The sequence below is a fragment of the Rhynchophorus ferrugineus genome, unplaced genomic scaffold (assembly GCF_030347505.1).
Source record: "Rhynchophorus ferrugineus isolate W39M unplaced genomic scaffold, kcgeb_rfMv2 rfM4, whole genome shotgun sequence".
In the NCBI taxonomy this organism is placed as follows: Eukaryota; Metazoa; Arthropoda; class Insecta; order Coleoptera; family Curculionidae; genus Rhynchophorus; species Rhynchophorus ferrugineus.
The window spans coordinates 17,911,618-17,919,796 of record NW_027472583.1 but is presented as its reverse complement, the minus strand read 5'-3'; positions in this window follow the sequence as shown (position 1 = coordinate 17,919,796).

Below are 8,179 nucleotides of genomic sequence, written 5' to 3'. Positions count from 1 at the left end.
CTAAATGGCGTGTATATAGTAGAATATAAAATACGTGTAGTAGCAAGGGTAAATAAGTTTTTTGTTTACTTTTATTTAAATATTACAGCAATTATTATGGACGTATTTTATTTTAAAACGTTTTTCTTTTGTGTTAAATATCTAAGTTTGATTATTTCTTAGCCTTTCTTGAGTTTCTTATTTATTTTTGCAAATAGGTTGATTTTTTTTGTTAAAACTATCTTATATTTAGTATTTAAATGTTTAATAGTATATATATTGTTATTATTACGTATATTTTTGTGTAAAAATGTTTACTTAAAGTGTGTTTTTAAATTAGGTACAAAAGATATTTACTAATTTAGTCACTACTATTTATATGGAAGATCACCTCCTGTAATAAAAGCAACATAAATATATAAAATTATATATATGAAAGAATAATAGATACATTTTTTATATTAACAATATTCTTACCCAACGCTATTAAAATCTGTTGCCTTTTTATTCAAAATATTATTGTAAATTAAATATAATCTGCAAAACAATAAATAATGAATCAAATAAAATGATCATAGAGATTTCCAACCGTTTTATCTCTATAAGAAAACGTTGAAATAAAGCAATAAATCCAAGTAATTAAATTAACTGCAGTTTTCTAGGTTTGTGTGGTCGCTTTCATTTTTCTTTTACGACAAACGGAAATAAAATACCATTTCCTATAAAGAACAACGAAAATACGCGACAACCAACCCGAGAGAACAACAACTAAAAGAGAAAAAAAACCGTCGGAAATTTCTAGGAGAGCCACAATGTTTCCATAGTCATCGTGTCTTGCAAGATATTAATGGATCCACGTCCTCGGTAATGAAAACATATGAGTTCGATAATTTCAAAAGCGTGTTACACGAAACATGAATAAACGGTGAGAAATAGGTCGCAAATTTACTCTTCCAGGGAAAAATATCGTGTAACACATCCGACGTTCCAATGCCGTTCTTAAACAAAGGTGAAATTATTATTTGTTTAGTTAAAAATCCTGTTGAATTTTGATACTAACGATGTATTTCATTTTCAATTAACATGTTGCTTTAATTGTTAAGTAATAACAAGTTCACTAGTAATCCATACAATGTACCTTCACCATTGTGTCAAATTTTAAATTTTAACATAATTTTATTATACGTGTACTATACATATTATACATATAAATTTTAAAAAATATTACATAAATAATACTTAAATATACGTATAAAATAAAACTATTTTATTAATACAAATATACATATTTGAATCAGAATTTTGATTTTTTTAATAATCTACAAAATAGTTTTAATTAATATAATATGCTACTGATTGGATACATTACGCATTTTCAGACTATTTTTTATTGATAACCACATAAAAAGCAGTAGAATTAGTTGTCTCTTAATTCCTAATAAAGCTCAAAGATAGTTTCTAATTACATATCCTTCGCCATAACAAAGTTATCGTTATAATTAAATTTCCAAAGTTCCAAATTCCTAACATTATTGAAGTTTGACATTAAATAACAAGTTCATATATTCAGTGCAGATTTATAAATAAAATAATTCAGCTAAAACACAATAATGAATAATAATTATTTGTATTTAAATACAAAAGTGTTTCAAAAAATGTAAATTCACGCGGACTAGTCATGTTTAGAATAATATGAAAATAACCAGTAAAAGAAACATGAGCAATAGAATACCGGAAACTCAAAACTTCAAAAATGACATGCAAATAATCACATTCTTCTAAATTTGATGAGAGTAGCACACCAAGAGCAGCATCTGGTGAGTTGAAAATTTGCTACATTTTGGAAGAAAATTCGTTACACCTAAGTAAATATTTAACAATTAAAATTAATGTTTCCAGTTTAGGGGCATGTATTTCATCAGGTTAAATAAAAAAAATAATATTTTTTCTATCCATTGTTTTACTAGATATTTATTGATGTTCTTTAATACATAAAAGAAAAAAATTAAAAAATAGAAATGATGCGTTCTCCTTCACACGATTGCAGCCTTCGTAGTAATTTGAAATAAAAAAATAGGAAATTCTTAATTTGAGAGGCAATGTACAAGAACCAAGTCAGTGTTTGCTAATGTTTTGCCAGGTTACAATTAATCGATAAAAACATTTCTTTTTACATTTTTGACCATTACATCAACACAGAAAATATTTTTACTTTGATACGATAGAAGAATGTATAGAGAAGGGTTTCCATCCGGGCCATAGTAACACATAATCGAGAATATTTTGTTCTTTTTGTTTTAGAGTTTTTATGAATATATTATTTTATATTTTTATTTTTATGAGTTTTATTTTTTTTTATTTAGAACATATATGTAAAAACATATCGATTTTTAGCTCCTACTTCACTAACCTTAATTGAATTTTGGTTTTTTAAAGTTCTAGAAAAAAATTGAAGAATAAACATGTTGGCCTAGACCAATAAAATATGTTTTGAATCTATTTTTAGAGATTTACAATATATGTGTTACAGAAACGTATTTAATTGACTAAAACGCTTGAATATTGGTTTCGGCGATTTAAAAATGTCATTCAATGGCACAGTTTGCTAAAGACAACTCCAATCAACCTACAATGTTTATAACAACAATCGGACAAGAGTGCCTGTGCTTTCTATCATATTCACCAAATATTGCCCTAACGAAGAAAAATTCCAGATATTAGATATATTTCTCGTAGACAGCCTCAAACAATGAATCCTTACTGCTATGTTGTACAAAAAGTACTAATTTTTTTTATAAAAATCGGAAGAAATCTATTTTTACTTCGAATAGGCCTAATTCGTTCAAAGGCCCTATTTTCACATAGCAGTAATCAGTACAATGCCCATACTTTGATAAAACGCATTTAATACAATAAATGTGAACACTCACCAATCAAATACCAGAAAAAGAAATCCCACAATCCGACCGTACCGTCATTATGCCGATATTTCCGTCGCTAACAATATTAACTTCGTTATTCCTGTTTTCTGAACCATATTTGTGCCGCGCGCTCCCCTTTCAAGACGAAGAGGAGGGCCAAAGGCAGCCCGAGTAGCACGTTATCGTACGCAGGAAGGCATTCGGCAGGAATCTGCTTCTGCTCTAAACATGTCGTGGCGTTATCGGCACCCACCATATAGCCAGCAGCAACATGCCTAACGAGTCGTTAAAAGGCCTTCACTAAACTCGATTTCGTCGTCGCCAGTGTTGACACGTCTTCGACATTTTGTACTTGCAGGAAATCGGAGCCTGGGGCTGTACTTTTTCTCTGTTTTGGGAAAAAATAATCCAGTTCTGACCATTAATCGAACAAACTTGTAGGGATATATATATATATATATATATATATATATATATATATATATATATATATACTTTAGAGCATCCACTATATGTATACATGGTCATTCTTTACTTTTGTCTTATAAATATGAATACGAAATATAAATGTAATATATTCTTGTATATTACAGCAATAATGAACACAATTTGGTAATTTATTTTTTACATATTAAACATTTATATTAAAGGAATATATTTACAATCACTAAATGAACTATTGGTTTCTCAAAACCTAGGTTTATAAAGTAAATAACAAAAATGATTCAAAATCAAGATTCAAGTTCAAAGAATAAGTTGTCACCGATATTATTAATTAATATTTATCAGCCCTTTAATTTGTTTACAAATTCGCCGTTAATAATTCATAATTTCTTCTAATTATGTGTTGCATCAATTGAAATTATGTAGTTAGCTTTTCTATTACTATCTACTTTGTCTTATGTGGGAACTAACAACGCACCAACAAATGAAGAATTAAAATTCTATGTCGCATTTTATAATTGTTAATATTCTTTACAACATTCATTTTAACTCTTCATGTGCAAATAAACATATTTATTACCTCCAGTAACCGCATATTGAATAGAGTGCTTTGTTAAGAAATGCACTCACTAAAGTCACCTGAATGTAGTTAATACCTCTAAAAAATACATAAAAATCTTTTAGAATTATCTCTGGTACTTATTAATATCTGGTACTATTATACATCCAGAACCATATCAATTACTATCATCCCTTAAACAAGAATAATTGTTCGTAGTTGTTCTCTGTTCACTAGACATTTAATCAAAAGCTGCTTGCGAAATACCGAAATACTAAATAATCTAAATACTTTGTAAACCAAAAGGGTAGACGATTCTTGTTATGCTCAAAATTTGTTAATCCTTGTTGAGATGAAATTTTCCCATTGTCGAGTATTCCTTCTTCAGCTGTATATATCTTCCGATAAAGCGAACATGTCAACAAAATGAACAAAATGTACGCGTCGGTAACTAATTTACACTTTTTAATTATTAAACACTTTTTCAAAATTCTAGAAGAAGATGCCTATATGTTTTTCTCTATTTTCGTTTTCTGTTACAAATTTAGTGAAATAGTTTCATCAGAAATATTAAATATTCTGATATACTTGAAACTTATATAGAAATAATTATTTTGTAATAAAGCTGATTTTTACAATCCAGATATTTTACAATACATATGAAAGAAATAGTAATTATATAATATTATCAGATAATAAAATAACTGAAAGGTTGAAAATAATCAGGCTAATTTACTTATGAGTACGTCATCTTATATAATCCCACAACGTATAAATGGATACTGCTAATATATATAATTTTAGATAAGAATCAGTGAAAGGAGAATGTTATTATTTATCAGAAATGTTCAGAAATATTTATATGATTACATTTAAGATTAATTAGTATTATAATATATATAAACAATCTTCATTTAGCATTAAATGGTTCTTAAAAGTCGTTTCGCTACAATGATAGATAGGTTGGTAAAAATATCTGGTATCATCTGGAAGAATTTTTTTGTCGCGGAGGTTTCAGTAATGTCATTGAATGGTCTTCACGATGTTGTGTACCAGGGGCTGTGCCAATCTTCTAGCTTTATTTTTGTATATAATATTATATATTAAGAATTCTTTATATATTTAATATATGTTTGAAATATATATTTATTCTAACATATTATTTTCTGAATAATATTAACATTATTTCTCTAATTTCTTAGATCATTTAATTAATTAAGTTGCATTAAATATTATTAAATGTGATTCCAAATGAATTATTTAAAAAATATATAATAATATAATTTAAATTATATTTTATAAGTGTAATCGAAAATATTTTTAAATTATAAATTATTATTATCTGCCTCTGGCTCTTAACGAATTAAAATAGACGATTAATACCATTAATTATTAGGTAGTTGCATGTATTCTCATCATTTAATTCACTTTAGGAAGACTTACTTTAGAACATTTTATTGAGAAAAATGGCAACAATATTTTTCTACCACTTTTCCGTGTGTTTGAAAAAAACGATATTGTTTGATTCAGAAATTTGTATGTCTGGCGAGTGCGCTGGGTGAGATATAAGTTTTCAATTGAGCTCTTACAATGTATCCTTCACAACTCCTGCAACTTAATGCCGAGCAATGAGCAATGAGGACAGTCCAAATACGATAACGCACCTCTCATGAAGCAAAATCGGCCAAGGAAGAGTTAAAAGCATTTGAATGAGACATATTATCGCACCCGTCATACTCTCCAGACCTTGCCTCCTTCGACTACAATTTTTCGCATCAATGGGACACAGCAGAGCAGTGTTTTCTGTTGCTCTATATAGAGAAATGTTAAATGTAATAGTTAAGTGAGCTCGTTTAGCACTTGTTTACATTTACACTTAGCATTTTGACCAATATATATATTGTTGATCAAAATACCTGTATGTACCTAACAAATACTACACATAACCACTAGCAAATAATATTTAATATCTACTTTCTATAAATTTCTTCAGTTTGGTTCTAGTGGCCTATTTAATAGGTTAGTCGCATCGCGAGACAATTAAAACCACCAGAAACAATCAAGAATTGCGTAAAATCCTCGACTTCCGACCAGTTTCCGCTTGTTAGGCAGCGTAATTTTTCTTGTCGATGCAGTCGCTTTCGGCGAAGTCCCGTGAAATTCCCCAACATCCAACCGGTACGTTCCGTGTCCGAGCATAACGAACGACACATCATAATGCACAGGCTCACCGCCTGTGACAAATCGGCCCGGTGTCATGTCGAAAAACAATTCCGCGTACCGTTACGGATACCATCGCTTAATTGTTGCCGTTATATTTCAGATTATTATCGTAAAAATGCGTTTGGTCTCGAGGAAATTCCTGATCTAGCACGTAAACGGTTAGAGATCCAAGGAAGCGACTCCCAATTGTTATCTGTTCATTATCTGAACCTACGAAGTACAAATTATTACTCTCTTATGGGGTATGCCTTTTGTGATATAGTGTTACTCGATTTGTTTATTTTATAACGACTATTAGTAAACTCGATGAATTTAAAATATAGTCCTTCCAATAAAACAGCCATTGCACATTAAGTATATATCAATCAGTAACATCAAATTTAACTTTTGGTTTATTTTGACCCTACTAAAATACTAATGTAAATAAAATAATCATTCAAAAATGACATTATATAATTTAATGTATTTTAACATTATAATACATTTAATGCATATATTATCGATACAAAATACTAGTTAATTATACAGACATAGCCAATAGTTTATAAGTTAGAGTTGTTTTATTATATTTACATTGAACTCTTTTCCACACCACCTATGAAGTAGTTTTTTACTCTTGAGAGGTTACAGTCACAGTGCTTATGTTAATATTAACTGCAGTTGTAGTACCAATAAAACTGCTGCAACTTAATATTCTCTACCTATCTAATGCATTTTACTGGAAAAACAGTTCCTACCTCTGACTATTTAATGATTTTTTCAATCAGAGTAATCTCAAATATTACATTACACAGACATATCATAAGAATGTCGTCCAGTACCTACACAAATAGAATTTTATAGACTGATTCGGTTATATATAGGGACACATCAGATAGCATTCTGTCCCTTTTTAACTAAAGTAATGCGAACTAGTAAAATGAAAAGGAAAAATCCACGAGATTAAAACGAAATTTATGCTTTTACAAGCTTCATTCGGTAGTATTTTCGACGTCATCTATGACGTACATTGGCTGTTTTATTGGAAGGACTATACAGTCTTTTCTATAACTACCAGTATTCTATAAGTTGGCAGTATAATTTCACTCAATTTATGTACTTATTCTAAAAATACAGCAATTTATGAGTCCCATCAATGTAATGGTTTACCAGAAAGTTACATTACATTTGATGAGAATCCTTTTTCGTTCGAAATATTTTTTTGAAATTGAATGAATTGAAATGAAAGAAGATTTTTTTCAGAATGAGAATAAGCGAGTTAAATCTGACGAGGAAGTTGGATTTTCAAACATCTGGTACTATAAATAATAAGTATTAATAATTTTTTTTGAATTTCTTTAATTAGCAGCAAATATTTTTTCACGAATTCTCGCATCCTATTGGTTCATACTCAAATTCGTTGTTTTATTACAATAGTTTAGAATTAATCCCAGTTTTTGTTTAATTTTTAGGGACCTGTAGATATATTATACAAAATATTCTTCCCTCCTTTGAAGAACCCTAGCCAATAAAACTTCCTCATGTTTATTTTTTAAAACTATATTTTTATTCAAATAAAATATATTGGACTATATATTAATTTTAAAGGTTCTACAACACACGGTATTACTGTGTACAAAATGCCATCGGGTACAGTTGTAATCAACTTCATGTTAAAGCCTCATTTACAGGCTTCACTTCGTCGAAGTGTAAACGAGAATGTTTTTATTTTGTTGAAGAGGTCTAAATTTGTACCGAGTAAATCGCATTTGCGGGAAGTTTTACTTGTTGACTTTAATTTTAAGAAAAAAGCGTCTTAAGGTAATATCGATATGTTAAAAGTCCTATACATCAAAATATATTTCAATACGAGGATTTCAAGCCATTACTTAATGAAACTATCAATGAATATCCCTATCGACTATATTTATTTTGTTCGAGCCAAAAACTAAGTGAAAAATGTCCGGAATGCAAGCAAGGACACAACAATGTTATTCTTCAACATGACAACGCTCGACCACATGTTACAAAACCGCTGAAAGGATACTTCGAAACATTAAAATGGGTAGTGCAA